The sequence below is a fragment of the Lonchura striata genome, chromosome 1 (assembly GCF_050655825.1).
Source record: "Lonchura striata isolate lonStrDom1 chromosome 1, ASM5065582v1, whole genome shotgun sequence".
Taxonomy (NCBI): Eukaryota; Metazoa; Chordata; class Aves; order Passeriformes; family Estrildidae; genus Lonchura; species Lonchura striata.
Genome location: NC_140703.1, coordinates 109,609,778 through 109,627,806, shown reverse-complemented (window position 1 = coordinate 109,627,806; position 18,029 = coordinate 109,609,778). Strand labels below are relative to the sequence as shown.

At 38.6% G+C, this 18,029-nt stretch overlaps 1 long non-coding RNA gene across 1 annotated transcript in view; it reads right to left on the bottom strand.

Moving 5' to 3' along the window:
* Window positions 1-12,053: 12,053 nt before the first annotated feature.
* Window positions 12,054-18,029, bottom strand: part of LOC146768815 (uncharacterized) — a 45,021-nt gene continuing 39,045 nt past the window's right edge. The window contains exon 3 of the long non-coding RNA XR_014956851.1: window positions 12,054-18,029. This exon is cut by the window's right edge and continues 25,301 nt beyond it. This is a non-coding gene — a long non-coding RNA (uncharacterized LOC146768815).

Below are 18,029 nucleotides of genomic sequence, written 5' to 3'. Positions count from 1 at the left end.
TGAAAGACAGATGTCACCATGCAAGGAAGAAAAGCACTAATATTTTCAGTGCAAAAGGTCTAAGATCTTTATGAGTTTCGTGAGAAACTGTCTTCCACTGAATAAGGCACCAGGAGAAGACAACAAAGGAAAGAAGCCTGAAGCTCCTGAGGCTAAGAGGGGCAACAGGCACTGGAATGAATGATGCCCTTGGAGCAGCTCCTGGTTATAAAATCAAAGCAGGCTCTGCAAGCTGAAGACTAAGGTTGGTCTGGAGACATTAGAAAAGGAAAAAAAGAGTTCTTGGCAAATAGCTCTGTTGAGATTAAATAACAAAGAAGGGTTGTAGTATGGGGTTGGCATTTTATTTTCTAGTATAAATTCTTGGATTTCAAGCAGAGGAGGAGGTGGAAATTCCATGTGCTAATAATGGCTTAGGGTAGGAAAGACTGTGTACAGCATCAGCTCTTATTGCAACACTGAGAGGGAGGGAGAGATTGGCATGTGAACTGCAAGGACATTTGAGCCAAATCTGCTAAAAAATTAAAGCTCAGGGCTCCAGCAATCCCTAAAATTTAGCTAAAGTTTTATTAAAAAATGAAACTCAGAAAGGCACTTGAGGCTATTATTCTATTTTTCCTTTTGACCATAGCTGCTTCCTGCCTAAATTCATTTGTATGACACTCATTCAGCAAAGGGTGTCAACAGGTGCTCAGGTTCAAACATATAATTTAGATTATTCATCCCCTTGAGTCTCTCACTGAATCATGGGTAATATCAATTGTTATACTTACAGCAAAACTAATGAAGTTAGTTTAGGGCTAATGAAACTGCACAGCTGTAATAAGGAGCAGAAAAGCATATGGCTGCATAGTTCAGTTCCTATCCCCTGTGCCAATCCTTACTAATTCTTCCTGCTAAGGGTGGATGCAGCAATGTCTGACAGATCACACATTTAATAACTTTGTAATGCCCATTTTGAGCAAGGGTGTGGAAGAGCCACCCTGCATTCTGTGTCAGAGCCTGCAGAGTGCTGTCAGTGACCCCCAGCTCCTGCCCATTGCTAATGAGCAGTTCAGGGGCTGAGCTCATTGCTGGGGCTGTGCCCACTGACACCATCCTTGGGGCCAGGGATTGCTGGGGCCATTTCCTCCTTCACTAGCTCCCTGACTCATCAGCCTGTGAACTTCCCTCTTTTCTTTGGTTTTTTGTTTGTTTTCTGCTCATTGCTGAGTGCTTTTCAGAGTTAAAACCTGCAAAACTAATGCTATTATGAGGTGATATTTTCAGTGTGCATGTGGTTGCAGGGCTCCTAGATTAATACTTTCTGAAGCCTGAAGAATCCCTGCACAAAGCAGTCCAAGTAATTTTGTCTAAAAATTCTTTTTCAAGCCCAATACCTCACAGCTGAAGTAAAGGATAAGTTTTTAAGAGCACACATTTAATAAAACCAATAGAATATTTTTCTTTGTTCTTTGTGAATGATTCCAATGGTTAACAGTTTGCTATTAAAGGTTATACTTTCATTTCAGCCTGAATTTCTCTAGCCTTAACTGCCAGTCAGTGACTCTTACTGTGTTTTGTTTATTTTTTTTAAAGTTAACGACGGCTTTCTTTTGTCGAGTCTACATATAGATTGTTTCAAAATCACATATACTCCTTCTCTGTAGGAAACAGTTTCATTCAGAGATATATTTCTGCAATGATCTTTTTGAATCATTTCTGAGGCTGCTATATTTGCAGTATTGTCTTTGAAGCACGTCAGAACTACATTCGGCTCAGCAGTGGTGGCTCTTCAGCCCTGTCTGTGGAGGCTGCACCCATTCCCTCCTTCCTGATAACATTCCTGTTTCACATTCAGGGAGTGCCAGAGTCCTTCTTGGCACAGCTTTGAACTACAAAAACCCACAACTCCCAGTACCTTCCCAGAATTGCTGCTTTTCAGGATAAAGTCCCACATCCTTTAGCTCCGTTCTGTGTCAATAATGCACTTAGCTTAACTTCAGGCAAGTTTTGTAAGGAGAAATATCTTTTTTGAGATCAGCATATATACTCAGAAAAGGATAAAAAAGAGAAGCCTTGGGCACATGAGCTCTCTTCATTTCTGTGTGGAAACTGATGAAAATCAGACAGATATGGGCCTGAATATTGAAAAGCTCAGACACTGAGGCACTCCTATATTTCAAAACAGGAAGGGATGCATCTCTCATGTCCCTGGTGACATATCTAATTATTGGGGGATATTGTCTGGTCTGTGGCAGCTTTTCTCTCTCATTTCCAGCTTGCTCTTTTTTTACATTCTCTTACTAAGAGCTGTCCTTCAGCTAAAGAAGGCTTCGTGTATGATATTTGTGGTTGGAGTACTTTTCCAGTTAAATCCATTGATCCAATATAAAAACAGTGCCTCTTACAAACCCTGCCTCCATTTTATACAACTAAGCCACAACAGCTGCAATAACATTACTACATTTAGCTGTATCAAATGCTTGTATGTTTGGAATCAATTTACCAAATTATCTAAATAGACACCTTTGGATCAGCTTTGTCTACTGCAAGCTTTATCCAGAATTCTTTAAGGATTTCTTCAGAATTATATTTAATAACATCTTACTGTTATTAAATATTTCAATGTCTCTCAAATTATTTGTTTCTCATTTCATCAAGTAGAAAATGAAGACTGAGAGCAGATAATCTTTTTCCAAATCTCAAGTAATTTATGATTTCTGCACAGGTTATTTTAATTTCCCTGGTAGAAGTAATTCAAAAATTAATCTTGTTAAATAATCTGCTCTCATTTTGCAGCTCCCTAATGTGTATTTCAACATGCTGGAGAAAAAAGTCTTATTTAAATGTCTTTCATCTTGCCTCTTCCACCAATCTGAAACTATTCCTCATCCTACAGACAAGCAGAGGAATTTTTTTCCTCTTTCTTGAACTTACCACCTTTCATTTCAGAGTTCCTAGTCCTTCAGCAGCTTAGCTAATAGCTTAGGAGATCACATAATTCAATATTCTTTTAGCATTTGATGAAGTCGGGTACCTGATGAATCCAGTGACTTTGAGCTGACCTGCCTTGATGGACCAGGCATTTTGGTCACTACAGAACATGTTTTATTTCAGTATTTCTCATTGACTTATTCTCATGGGGAAGTCAGTCCTTGCATCTGATTGTAAGGTTAAGCTGAACTTCAGTCAGCTGCTCAAAACAAATCCAACATTATTAGCCCATACTGTGAAGTACAGAGAAAAAAAAAACAACCTAATTTTTGTGAAGGCACCATCACAGTTCAATAGCAGCCAGGCCTGTCCCTTTCTTATTTCTGTACTGAAATTACTAAAGAAAACTCCAGTCAAATTATGCTTATATGAAGATGAATTCACAATTAAGAAACCAACATTGTATTTTCTTCCAGTGACATCATGCAAAGTATTTGTGACAGCAGTGTTTTCTTTACTCTTTCTTTTGATCAAATCCTACATTGTCTCATGCAAAGATTTAACTGCATCTTTTTACAGCCAACCTACTCATCAGTCAAGAATAAACAGAAAATGCACATTATTAATATCTCCGATTCACAATATCTTATCTCAAATAAGCTTTATTTAAGAGGCAGTAGTTTGGATTTTATATGACTTTTCTCACTATATGAAATCATTTAAACACTAGTCTAATTCTATTTCGGAACTCACTTAAAACATAACTAGCTGGTGGATATGAATATTGCTGCTAACAAAACAGGAACAATCCTGACCTAAACAGAAAATAATTAAGTGTGATCATTAAAATATGCACACTTTGTAACAATAAACCAGTCTGGTCGATTCCTTTTATTTAAGGGTATAGTGTGCCAATGCCAAGACTATTAGTGTAAGTGGCCAATAATGCTGCTCTCATTTAGAAGTGTTTATATTACCACTGAAAGAGACTAAAAGTGTAAATTATAAAAGAACAAATGAAAATATTTGCATTTGAATGGATGGCTGTTGCAGGATCAAGCTGAGGAAAGTGGCTACTTTGTTCGTGAGAATTTTCTCATGTCTTATGCACCTGTCTCTATCCTGGTAACTCAATAACCAGTCAAACATTATGCAAAGCAGTACCTTTAACAATCCATCAGGAGAAAAAAAAAGGAACATTTCAACACTGAAATCCTGATTCTGCATCACTAAAATCTATTTGAGTTTTTCTGTTGACCTCAGTGAGCATTAACATGAAGTTTTATACTTCAGCAGCAGTTTAGTTTCCATATAATCAAGACTGCAATGATCAAATGGTTCTCTTTCCCCTAAAAATCTATTATAAATAATGACTATATTACAAGGATTTAGTATAATGGCAATAAAGTCATCACATTGCAAAACATTTTCATAGATTGATACTTCTTGCCTTGACATCAAGTGTTTTGGCTTTACTTCACCATTTATTTCATAAGGTAAGATGGAAAAAGGTCTTGGATTTTTTGAGAAAGTAGATTGCTATGCTGAGAAAATGTTCATGTCATTAGAATGAATTACTTTGTGATAGGGTCAAATGTGGCTTTTAAAAGGCAGAGTGGGATTTCCTTTGTATAGTTCAAATCTGAGGCAATAGAACTTCTATATTTGATCTGCCTGCAAATGGGTCCTTTGTGAAATCCTGTATTAACAATAAATGCATTGTGGAGATGAATTCATTCAGAAGTAAACTTCCCTCCACTCTTTCATGGAAAGCAAAGAAAACAGTAAAAAATCCCTTTTAGAGGTTATTTAGTTACCGGGTATAGATGTACAAGCATCACTAGGACTTTACAGAGAAAATGCAAATTCTCACTGTCAAAGGTGACCACTGCCATGAAGGATGACTGTGCATGTTGCACCTGCAAGTGGCTGGGACTGACAAAACACAACTTTATAGACCCTCCACAATGTTCCACCTCACACTGACAGACAACTCTGTTTGAATAAGTTCTAATACCAAACCCAAATCTGTGTTGCACCTCCACACGTGGAGACTTTGGAAAAGAGCCAGTGGGGTCTGGAAATAAGATGATTTTTTGGTTGTTGATGTTTTTGTACCCACCTAACCTTTCACAATTTTTTCCCTTGTGTGACTCGGCTGTGTCCCTGAAAGGCTTCAGTTTGTGACAGATTCTGAAACACCAAAGGGGTTTGGGAGCATTTTCCTCCTTCTTTAATCCCACGGGTGTGGGGTAAGTCCCCTGTCCTTTCTCCTCCCCTTGGAACAGCCTCTCCACTAATCATGCATGTGCTGTAGCATCTCTGGGAGAAGAGGGAGGAAGAGCAGAGTGGTGAAAAGGGGCTGGGAGCTCAGCCTTCCCTCCAACTGTGCCCTGACTCTGCAGATGAGAAAAAGCAGCTCTGGCAGAAGCACAGGAGAGCTGTACAGCAGAGAAATGGACCAGAAATTATTGTGCAGGCTCTGACAAGAAAGGACACAAAACAAGTGTTGCACTGTTGGCTACATCACAGTGTGAGCATGTAATAATTTTGGTGTTGTTTGGTATTACATACTTTTAGATTGTGATAAAGTCATAGAAACTGTTTGTCACTTATCATCACTGTCAATGACTCTACGTGCCCTGCCAGGTGAGGAAATTTGTCATAAAAGTTTACTTCTGATTCTGACAGGAAATTTAGCCACGGAGAAGAAGGGAATGTGCAGGTCTAGAATGATTTGTGTGACCTGCACCCCCTTCTGTGACTATGCCCCAGCTGCCTCTGAGAATCAGCAGAAGTAAAACTGTGGCTGTCGTGGTTGCTCTGATGGGATGGTTTTGTTGTAAAAACTGTAAAAAGGCTGATGACAAAAGGTTAGGTAAAAAACAAATGTAAAAAATATGAATAATTTAAAATGTTGATATATGTCTTTAAATTCTAACTCAAATATTAACAAAATACCTACTTGGGTAATTCCTCTTGTTCAGATTTTTCTTTTTGTCCATGTGAAACTACTATGTCTGCAGAATAACTTAATTTATGCTACCATGGTTTCATGGTTGCAATAAAAAGTGTGCAAAGGAATCCCAGAATGATTATGTTCTATAATGTTATGGAATCCATTTCATGATCATAGTTTGTCCTTGCCATTGCTTTTCTCTGCAGAGCAGTGACCCTGAGAACCCAGAGGCAGTGTTAGAAGGATATAGTGCCATTCTAAACACTTTGTATTGCTTTCTATGACACAAAAATCGCCAGGGTAGGCTTTAGTTTCTCCAGAACATCACCCAGCAACAAGAGACAAAAGAATTTCTCCCTGAAAGAGCAGAATTCCTACTAGTAGCCCAAAGAAAATGCACCATTTTTTTTTCTCAGAAAGAAAAATGTATCACAACTCTTTTTGTTAGTATTATTACATCTTGCTGTCAGGTTTATGTAAGATTCAGTCTGGAATCACTGCTTCAGACTGACATTGTCATAAATCAGGGAAGAACTTAGTCCTATCTATTTATTCCATAGATCTCAGGGAGTTTAAGCTAACTGAAAGTTCTCAGTTTCTTTCTTTTTGTCTTGCAGAGATCTTTCATGCATTGCAAGGTTCATTAAGGGGCAAAATCTTCCTCTTCTTGCTCATGCTACATGCTGAAAATTCCTTTTTGGATTCCTCAAGCTCATCAAATCTGCAGTTCATTTCAACTTTGGATTCCTCAAGCTCATCAAATCTGCAGTTCATTCAATGAAATATCTCCATTTTCACCCTTGTGATGTTACAATTTCCTTGAATTTTGAAAAAGGACTTCACTTTAGGGGAAGTTTAGACTCCATCTGAAAGAGATACAAATCCAAAGTTCAAATCACATCCCTTGTGGATGGACATGCTTTAGAAACTTCAGATTCAAGTCTGAATTCCTGGCATTACCAAGAACTTACACAAGTTAAACCCAAAATCTGGTGTCTTTTTCATCTCTGTTTGTGTCTGGAGTTGTTACTCAGTTAGAGACCTGAAACTCAACTCCTCCTTTTCCTTACAGAGAATATCTATGGTCTTGTTTCTGAAAAATAGAGGTTTTGTTAAGAGGCACATGACCTACTCTTCACCTTGTCAAGGCACTTTGTATGTGGAAGAGTTTAGGGATCATGCAGAAAAGGTTACCAGCCCTCCTAACTCAAAGACTTGAGATGTATTGGGTAATTGAAAACAAACTCTGAATAAACCTTTGAATGTTTATCTGTTTACTCAGATTGGACCTGAACCTTGAGCCTTCTGAAGTTCACTTGTCTCTGTTTATTTGAAAAATGGATTAGGATAAATTACTGAGCCATCACTAAGGGACAAGAGTTCAGCGTGAGGCAAGCCAGCAAATCTCCACTGGAAATTCAGCATAAATTACTGACCTCTAAAATTGTCACTTTAATATCAGCTGACAATGTCATTTTTATCAGAAGATCTGCTTTTGTGCCCTGTCTCTTTGCTGCCAGTTGCAAAACTTTCTGACACCTGTGTATTTCCAGTAGGATTTACCAGCCTGTGTGCCAGAAATAGGCAGAATTTGCACTGCACCTGCCTGGCCAATTTCTCTTCAGCTGTCAGCAGGGATCTCTCGCTGTCTGGTTAGAGTCAGTACGAAAAGAAATGTTTGATTTGATGGAACTGTGAGGGAGTAGTTGAAGTGTTTTTCAAGGGAAGGGAAGGTGCAAACTCTATAGAATGCTCACAGGTCCTGTGGCAGGAAAGAAGGCAGTTCAGACTGGAGAAGCAAATTCAATATATGTAATCAACTGTGATTTCTCCCTGATTATCTCTGGACTAATTAGGGAGTATTTTTTACAGCTAATCAGAGGTATCTGGAAAGAAGTAATTTGCATAACTTCAAGTCAAATTATGTCATGAGGACAGCTGAGCTAATGTAAACTGGCATTTACTGTAAAATGAGTATGTGTTGCATTCAAAAAGGAAACAAAGGAGCGGTGGGAGCCTGCAGACTGGAACGCAGGAAGAGCAGCGGTGACGGGGAGCAGAAGCTGTGCTACATGAGGCATAGCAATGCACCAAGCACCAGGAATGTAAATATGCAAAGGCCAAAACATTTGCAGAAGGGGACTCATTTGACAAAATTGTAAATACCATGGATTCTGCTGTCTGTCTAACTGTCACTCTGTAACTGCATTTTGTCATGCTTGGTAGTTTAGTATTCCAGGGGAATGAAATCCCTGTTTTCTCATTTACCAGGGACTGCTTTTTACTTAAAGTAAACACAGTCTAAAATTAGCTTCTAATCTAGTATTAGAGCAAGTCTGGAAAAGACAACCATGCACGCTTCTGTTTCTCCTTCAAAACCATGGAACACACTGGAATTCCTGTTCACCTATTTCTTCAAGGCTGATTTTAAAGCCTATTTGTATCTCTGGGGATGTAAGGGAGGTTTTGGCCACCTCACTTTAGGCTGCCAAACTTTTCTGCCTGTCTAAAGATGTAAACCTGACAGGTTTCCTCTCTGGGAGACCTGATCTGAGAATGAGCTCCACACAGTGAAGCACTGGAACATGTGTTTTTTCATATGGGACCAAGGGCTCAACCAAATCTGCCAACCTGCTGCTTCACTCAATAAGAAGAGGATGTCCTTGTGAGCTCTGACATTTATCCAAAATCCATTTTATGCAGAGCTATGGCCTAAAGTTAGGACTTCTTATAAGTCCTGATTGAGGACCGATGTACAGAAATTTGAGTCTAAATGAACTAAACCCATAAGACAAATGCTCTCTTATGGGAACTTAGAATGATAATATCCATTATCAATCCTACAGAATAGCAGGAGTTCTAGGAATAAATGAAACTGGAGATTGATGAGAGCACTTAGGAAGGATCAGCTGGTGACTAATTAATCCTTGAAGTTAAGACAGTTACCCTACACAGTGTGTATTTTTTCACAGGTCCAGTTCTGTGTAACATTTTTCCTAACAAGGGTCACCCAGCTCATAAAGATTTAGTCCTTAGCACCTGGTATCAGTTTTGTTGCAGATGGTATTTGGAAGATGCAGATTATCTGTCCAGTCCTATAAAGAGATGAAACACTCTCAGTTGTGAGATTCTGGATCTCTGAAATGGATTTTCACCTTCAGTGAAATTGACCCACAAGAATCTGGGGGACCACATGACTCCCATGTATATTTGTTCACCAAAATCACCATTTTATAATTATTTTTAGATTCTTTTGATAAAAACCCTAGCACTTATAATTTTAAAACATGCATTTATTTATATTTAAAGACATTATATTCATGATCAAACACAATTTTTAATACAGGTCACTTTCACAAATATATAATTTTCATTGCTTACTTCAATAAGTATTTCATTCTGTGAGTCCGCGTATAGATTTTTGTTTGAAATGTTTTTTTGAGGAGAGCCTACTGACATGGAAACCAGTGAACTAAGAAAAAAAATAACTCTTTTTATTCAAACCTTGACTAAATGTTTAAACCCTAGATATGCCCAGATGCAGAAATTGTATTTCTCATTTATCTTTAATATATTCTGTCCGCCAAAAAAGCACATTCTCTTGGTGTATTCTTGCATATTAATATTTCTCTTTTTTCCTTTTCCCTCAGCAGCTTTCTTATAAGCACATAAGCATTTGTACCTACTATTGCTAGGCCTAAATTCTTTGGCATGAAATTTGCTTCCTCACAGCATTTTTAAGTATGAAGAAAGTCTAAAATGGAAAAGACTATCCTTCTTTTGATGTTTATTCAGTGGGTTATTTCCTTCTGCTGAAAAGATCAGAGTTTACACAAATAGCCATTTCTACTTAATGAGCTACCCCAAATTATTAGTTCAAATTTCTGCTTAAAACCAATTTCTTAAAATACATTTTATTTGAGTTTTCACTAGAATAAAAATAAGAAAAATTAAGAGGTTTCAACTTCCACTCCGTTATAGTGCTTAGATCTGGCCAGATCTTGGATATTAAGGAAAATGAATAAGTTATGTATGACCAGTAGGCCTTAAATTACTGAATGCTACAAGACTGTGCTTGGGACCAGATCATTTCATATTTTCCTGTTTGTGCTGCTGGCCAATGATCTCTTTCTAATTTAACCCAACAGAGGTTGTGCTGTTAGAACTCAGCCTGGTGCCTAGCAAAGGCTTACCACTTCCTGGGATAGGGCATCCACAACCTCTTCCAGTTTGGATAATTAAAGATTTTTCAAAGTCCTGTGCAGAGAAACCACACTTTCTACAGAGTTTGTGGTGTGTAGGAAATGGATTTGTAGAGAGGTCTCAGGGCCTGACAGAAGGCCCACACACTGTGCATCTGTATGCAAACTTTGAGATAAGAAATGCTGACTTTAGAAATGCCATGGAATTGGACAGATATTGTTGAGAAAGAAATGGAACTAGCAAAAAAGTTTCAAAGGATGGCCTTGCAATTAAGAATAGATACTTTGGAGAAACAGAACTATGAAAGATGCATTGCAGTGGGACCCACGAGGGGTAGGTTTAGATGATTGGCTTTAGGGCATCTACAGCATGGTGTGGCAAAAAAGCTAATAGGCCAAGAAACACTTATAGTGTATTGTGATTAGGAAATAGTTGGCCTCTGATTGTGATGGTGTAAATTATAACATCTGTATTGTCTCACCCTTCTCATGAGACTGAAAACAGAATAAAAGTTTTTAAAACGCCTCTCATTTGCCCCATCTCTGGGTCAGGAAAAGAATATTGTCCGACAGTGGTGCATGCAGCCTTTATTAAGATCCTAGAATTCTTCCAGGCTGTGTTACACAAGAATATGCAGAAAACCTTCAGATCTTATTAAGACACATTATCTGGTTTCCTATTTTGCCACTTTTGCCTTCCTTCTGGTTTCATTCATTCCCTCCTGTTTCAGCTACAGCCCAGCACTTTCACTCCATCTGTGAGGGTGGTAACTCCAGCTGCCTCTGCAGCTGCTGTCTTCACTTTTTCTTGGCCAGCCATGAAGGAGTGACTCTTCTTCCCTAAAGCCATTATGCATTGCAGCCAGCTTCCACTAGAAAAGCAAAGGAAACCATTTAAATACTGCATAAAGGCAGTTTCCCACCTCTGAATCTATAGGGCAAAATACCTTAAGCAGAGAGCTAACCACGTGTGCTTTGAAGACTGGTCAATTTATTTATTCACTAATTTGAAGTTTCAAGTCTTGAGCTAGTGATTTTTTTTTTTTTTTTTTTTTTTCACTTTCAGATCTGTTCAGAACGTCCATGCAGGACTTATCTACATGGCAGATCCTGGGAGAGCTCTGCAGGTTCCAGATCTTGTACCTGCCACGACTGCAGCCTGGCACAGGTCCCCCCACACCTCTGCTGCCTGGTTTGCATGGAATGCAAACCCCTGCATGCAGGCTGGCAGCAGCCAGGGAGAGTGCAGCTGAGCACAATTAGTCTGCATTGTGGATACAACAGAAAATTCAGCAAAACACAGCCAGTTCTAAATAAGAGTGAACATTAATATTAATGCCAAAGAAAATGGGTAAAATATTTCATCTTGATGGGAGCCAACAGAAAGTGTGTGACCAAGTTCTGGCCACAGCTGGCAAGACAATGCTAAATTATCTAGCCCCTGGTAGGTTTGCCATTCTTAATTGCTTTTACCCAACACAGTAGTAAATGAGAGATAAGAACTGCATTCTAAATGTCTCATGGAAGAAAAATCAGTTTTTCCAAACTTTGTATAATACAAATTCACATATTATTTAAAAGACACAGGTAGCTTGAATTACTGTCTTAAAATGCATCTACAATGTAGAAGGGAGGTGTGGGCTTTCCAGGCTGGGATGATGCTGTAATTTGGGTTTTTATAAGATGGAAAAAAAGATTCCACAGGCACTAAAGATGTTTTGTCACCATTATTTCTTTGATAAACTTACTAAAACATTTTAATGATGCAATAACACCAATACTCTATTGCTGAAATAAGCAGGGAACATTAGCTTAATGTTATTTTCATCATGAGCTTAATAGTTCTACAAATTTAGAGGCCTCTTATACCAGCTTTTTCGTTGAGAAAAATAAAACAACATCATTAAAGTAGAGCATAAGTAAGGCACAGTTAGTGCCAACAGTTATGAAGCTCATACTGATATTCTTTTTTCCCATTTCCTGCTAATTTGCCAGAACAGCTTTTGGCCTATCCATAAATAGGTCCATGATAAACCAGACATTAAATTGGAACGAATTCCATAATTAGCGCAGTTTCATAGTCATATGTTTGCGAGACAGTCTCAGTTAGTAATAAAAAAACAAAGAAAATAGAAGCTTCTATAGGCAGCTTGGGAAAGCAAGCATTCAATAATCTAATATTTATAAAGCTATACATTAGAAAAGAAAAATCTAGAGAGCATTCTCATGATGGAGCAAGCCCATTGCCCCTGGGTTCCGTTCACAACCTGTTAAAATGTATGTGCTGGTCAACCTGCCAAATGGGCAGCTGTGCCATGGAACAGCCACGGGAAAGCCACAGGGAGTCTGGCTGCAGCAGCAGCTCTCTGGTTTCCCTGTGTGCTGCAGGACATGAAGAAAACATACAGGCAGAGCTCTGCAGTTGATGTCTGCAGCTCCCACAGACTCTGAGCTCCAGTTCCAAACTCCTGCACCTGGCAGAGCTGAAGAAGTTGAAAAAAGTCTATAATGGAGGAAACCAAACATACAAGATGTTCTAAAGATATGGGATATTCCTTCCTGATGCCCTGGATGGAAGCTGTGAAATAAGAGATTTTATTACAGATATCAAATTCTCGTTTCCTTAAGAGATTTCATCAGTTACCAAAACTCTCTCCAGCCTTTCTCTAAAATTCAGCAAGAGGATTTAACCTCAACTCATGCTTGTGACTTGTGGCAAGAAAATATGTGGAAGTTTTATTTATAGTGTTATGTACCTATTGGTCTGCATCCAAGTGTCTCCTATGTGTATAAATAAATGTTAAAATTTAAAAAATGTGCTTCATTTTCATGTTTGTGGTCCTTAAATTAAGCCTGCACTCCTGAAAAGAGGTGTATGCAAATAAACTTTTGTTCTTATGCAGAGTGTCCCTGCCTGAGGGGGCTTCCCATGAGGGAGATAATGCTGAAACATTATAAAAGTCTGAAGCAGCTGTTTTCTGCAAAGGCATGAGGAACATTCATGCTGAAGTGTAAAACACTCTTGCAGTGCTGTAGCTTGAAACTCATCCTGTAACAGTTTAAATTTTTGCAAATCATTCTTACTCCATATAATACCCCAACCCTGGCAGTGTTCAGAGCCAGGTTGGATGGGGCTTTGAGCAGCATGTTCTAGCAGATCCTGATAAGAGAAAGAATACTGCACCTCTTAATATAATAGCTAAAATTCACATTTTCCATTGTGTTTTATGGAAGCCACATGGTTAACAATTGTTTCAGGGACTTTAACTGCTTTATATTCCTGTCTTCAGACCAAATAAGTGGAAATCTCATTTCAAAGCTGAACAGAAAGGTTGGCAAATGCTTAAGCTTTCAGTATTTTATTTTGGGCTTTTTTTCAAGATACAGTGGAAAAGTGCCAAGTTACTGTTCTTTTATCTGATGTTCAGATATGTGCCCAGGAATGTAGGAGCCATGCTGAATTAAGCTAAGCATGGTCTGTTTTTCCATTTAAGGAAGGGTAAAGAGAAACTAAGGAAGCAACATAACAGATTTTTTTAAAAGAAGTTCTATTTTCAAGGAGAAAAACCAAACAATGGCAGACCAGATGTGGCAAATTCCACAAGGTACACATAAGTGTTGCACATATTGTAATCAACACAAAATAAGAGCACCTGAAAATGTTATAGAGTTTGTAAGGTAAGAAACTGAGGAGTGTTATAATTAAGGTTAACAGTGCAAGCATAGCTTAACTCTTTTTCATGACTGGATGCTGATCAAGTTTCAATTGCATACTCCTTTTCCTACTTATGCCCTGAATCACCCAGGGCAGAGAATAACTAATCAATCTTTTTTTTTTTATTTTTTTTTTTATTGGTAATACCTTCATTTCTCAATATATCTCTATATCCCATTACTTCAAATCAGTCAAACTGCACTGAAAGTGAAATTGTGTAGGGTTTATCAACACATCATCTAACTGCAGGAAAAACCAATCCCTGTATTTGCACAAAATATGCATGAGATTATTTGAATTTTTCTATTACATAGAGGCATTGAGCTAAGAATTTTTATACTTCTTTTAGATGAGTCTCTCTGGAGAAATTGATATTGCAGAGTATTTCATGTTGTATTTCAGTTTTCGCTCAAAGCTTAGCACCCAGGGGCTTCAATTGCATCTGGGAAGGTTAAGCATTTCTGTGCATTAAACCCATATAAAATCAAGCATAATGACAAGTCTGGTTGGTTTAGTGACTTGATTAGCATCAGGGAAGAACTGTTGGGATCAGGCAGAGCTAAAAGCCAGCTCGTCCATTCAACATTTGACTTGCTTGAGAATGTCCTTGCTTCTGAAATATTCTGCTCATTTCTTTCAATACAATTTTACTAGGAATAAGGGAGAAATCCCACACAAATTATTTGTCCACTTCATGGCTACAGAACAATGCTGTTTCGACAAGTATGGAAGAGTGCATCTGAAACATGGTTTTCCTCAACTCTTGGGTGCCTGCATTTCCACAGCCTAAATGTGATTTTCTACAGTGCTTTACAAAGAAAACTCAGGGGGAAACTCTCACTCAGTACCTGTGGAGGCCATCCATGATCATCAGAAAGACTGAGTGCTTTGGCACCAGCACACCAGGTGGGCACAGGAGCTGAGAGCAAAGAGGGGTTTCCCTCTGCCAGTGCACAGGCAAAAGCCTACAGCAATTCCCTGATAGTTCCTGCAGGCATCTCCGGGCAGGGAAAGGCAGGGTGGGACAGCTGCACTCAGCAACGTCCTCCAGACCTGCCAAGTTTTGTGCCATCTGCTCTGGCCACTCCAGACACAATATCCTCTGCCTTGTTCCCTCCACCTGAACACTCATCTTCCTTCTGTTCTTCCATCCTCCCTTTTTCAGAAGCTTCTTCTCCTTACACAACCATTCCCAGCCCGCTCTTCCACTCTCTGTCTATAGACCTTACTTCCCAGACACTGGAGATGGAAGTAGTATCAGCCCGCTTTCTGCTCTGATACCTTCTCCAGTCTTCCTTGACTGAATCATTCCCTGATTTTCCATTTAATATTAAGATCTAACTGCATCAGTTCATGATCTTTCAATATTTAAAATCTGTGACGTGATGAACTCTCCAGTTTCTCAGTCCCATGGTCTCCTTTCTACTTGGACTTAACTCCTTGTATTCACCCCAGGTCGAATCTTCTCCACTCTGTTCAATTTTCAACCTGACAAGGTCAAGTATCAGTCCCTGTCCCTCACTCACACCTTCCTCATCCATTTTATTATCTTTGGTCCCTATCACTTCCAGCTGTTCTCTCTCTCCTTTGCCACTCCTCCCTTTTCCATACTCTGATATTGGAACTGTGTTGGTCACTGGGGCTGCCAGTGATGCCCACATCATGCTCAGCTGTCCTGTCAGTGCAGAAGAGGGTTTTAATCCAGAGTATGCCAAAGACCTCATAGATCCCATGCACAAAGATTTCCTTCCTGTGAATGGCAGGAAATAGACTCTGCTTCCCATTTTTGCATCTGTTTCATCTCAAGCCATGGCTGAGGAATGCCCTGTGACCTGGGGAGTAATCACAAGTCTTGCAGCTCATACTGATTTGAAGGAATGGAGGAGGACAGTCTTCCTCTGCTTAGTTCTGCTGCCCACAGGCACAGCTTGGACCCATAACTGCAGGGAAGGTCCCAGTTCAGTATCTCAAAGCTTAAGCCTGGAGAACCTTGGTCTAGGAAAATTGTCAAGAGATTTTAGCTTTCATGTCTCTAAAAAGTATAGGGTACCTGCCAACATGGCATCTTTTGGAGAACTCTCATTCATAGTACAAACCAGTCCTTCCCTGCCCTCTTTGTGCTTCAACTTCAGCACAGTGGAGACATCCAGTCCTTCCAAAGCTCAAATAAAATTTTTCCCGGTCTCATTCTCAGGAATAACTGACTTTGTGCCAGCTGAGACTCTACAACAAAGTGGAAATGAAGTGTGAGACAGACAATGACATGGGAAATTTCAGTCCAAAATGGCCAAGGAAAATCTTGCAGATTTAAATTAAAAGTACCATGTAAAACAAGCTGCAGATGTAAAGGGCTAAAAGGCAGTACTAGACAACCTTTTAATGAACCTTAGGGACTGAGTGTGGTTTGTATGTTATTATAGCTACTATTATTAGTGGCACTAGTAAAATTAGATTAGTACATGCAGCTGTTTAAACACTGCAATATACATTAAATATTCTTGTCTTGCCTTGGTAAGAGCACTTCAGACATATTCAGCACAGCTGACTCTGTATCAGACTGGTGGTGGGCTTAGCTTTTTGAAAGCTGTCAGAGCTGCTGTGCTGCTCTCTAAGTCAGCCTCTCTCCTGCCTGGCTTCTTGTCTAATCCAGAAGATTTCTGTAAAGTGTCTGTTCAGTGCTGCTCTTCCCTCTTAACAACATCACATCACTTCTCAGCATTTACCTTGAAAAAATGTGCATATCTGGATGCTGAGCACGGGGACATCCTGCTTCCCATCTGTATCTGGTCCTGTTCTCAGACTTCCTAAGGCAATGATGCTGGGCTTACAATTTTAAGGTGATTGGACATGATTTGCCTTATGGCAAATTATATTAAGATGGAACATACAAATTAGACAAAGGTTTTCTTGTGTTGACAAGCTGTCCCTTCTCTGTGGAGTGGCATGACCAAGATCCTGAACAAGTGCCTTTCCTTCAGGCAACATCTGTTTGCAGTCACTGAAAAACTGACCCATTGTAACCAGAGCATCTTCAGATATATTGAAATACACTGTCAGTTATAAGTCCTCCTTGGTAATTTTAAAGACTTATAATAAAACAGTACCAAGATTATAAAAGTGATTTTGCATTAGCTTTCTTTTCAGAGCAGAAAATTGTATCAAGCTAGAAATTATAGAACTATTTTCAGACTTTTAATTGTAATGTCATTTAAGGTTTTAATAACTATTCTAATTGAAGTGAGTACTAAATTATTAACTAAAATATTCTTGCTTTTTTTTAAAAAAAAAAACCTTTTAAAAATTAAAGCAATGTTAAGTTATGAAAGGAAGTTAAAAAAAAATTCTTATTTTCTTGCCCATCCAACTCTAACAGAGAAGTGTGCATTTTAATTACATTTCAGATGCAAACTAGAAGTGTGAATTTCAGACCTATAAGTGAAAAGGGAATTTTTTTAGACATATTGAAAAATCATTTGCAAGTAGAGGGAAAAGAATAATGATGTTGCATCTTGTACAGATATTTTTACTACAAAGTAATAAAAATGCACTAAAATTATTCATGGAGCTTGTCAATAGCTCATGTCTTGTCTTTGAGATCCTTAGTATCCTAATATAACCCCTTGGAACTGTTTTACTTTTATATTGCTGTTCTGGGATTCCAGCACACATTGGAGAGCTATGCAGAATGTAAATGTAGTGTCAAAGATTACAGAAAACCACAGGGGAAATTAAGAGTTGTTTCTTATATGGTGTTATAGGCTGCTAGGCCTTAAGCTATTTTTTATGGGCATCTTGTCATTATTGTTTTGTATTTAAGTCTTTGGTGGTGGTAAGTGAATACATTCCAAAGGTAACAATCACTCCTGTGAAATTCCAAAGGGATTATATTTAAAAGATTGTCTTTTCTGAAACAGTTTTCTTGAAGATCTGTGGAATTACAGACAAAATTATGCAGATGTTCTCAGTATCTTACATTTCCATGTAACTGCATTGCATTACAAGGATATATGAAGCTCAGTTAATTTCAGTGGCAAAATTTCTGTTAACTTCAGTGAGTACAGTTTGTTAGCTTGCAATCCATCCATAACTTTATGTAAATTCCTGGTCACTGCAGGTCACAGTTTGTCAGTCATGCAAAAGACTTATTTCCAGTCTGGAAAAAATTGTGGCTTTGAAGGTTTCCTTGCAAATATTTTGTTTGTTTGCTTTTATTTTTTAAAAAGCTAGAAAGACATAT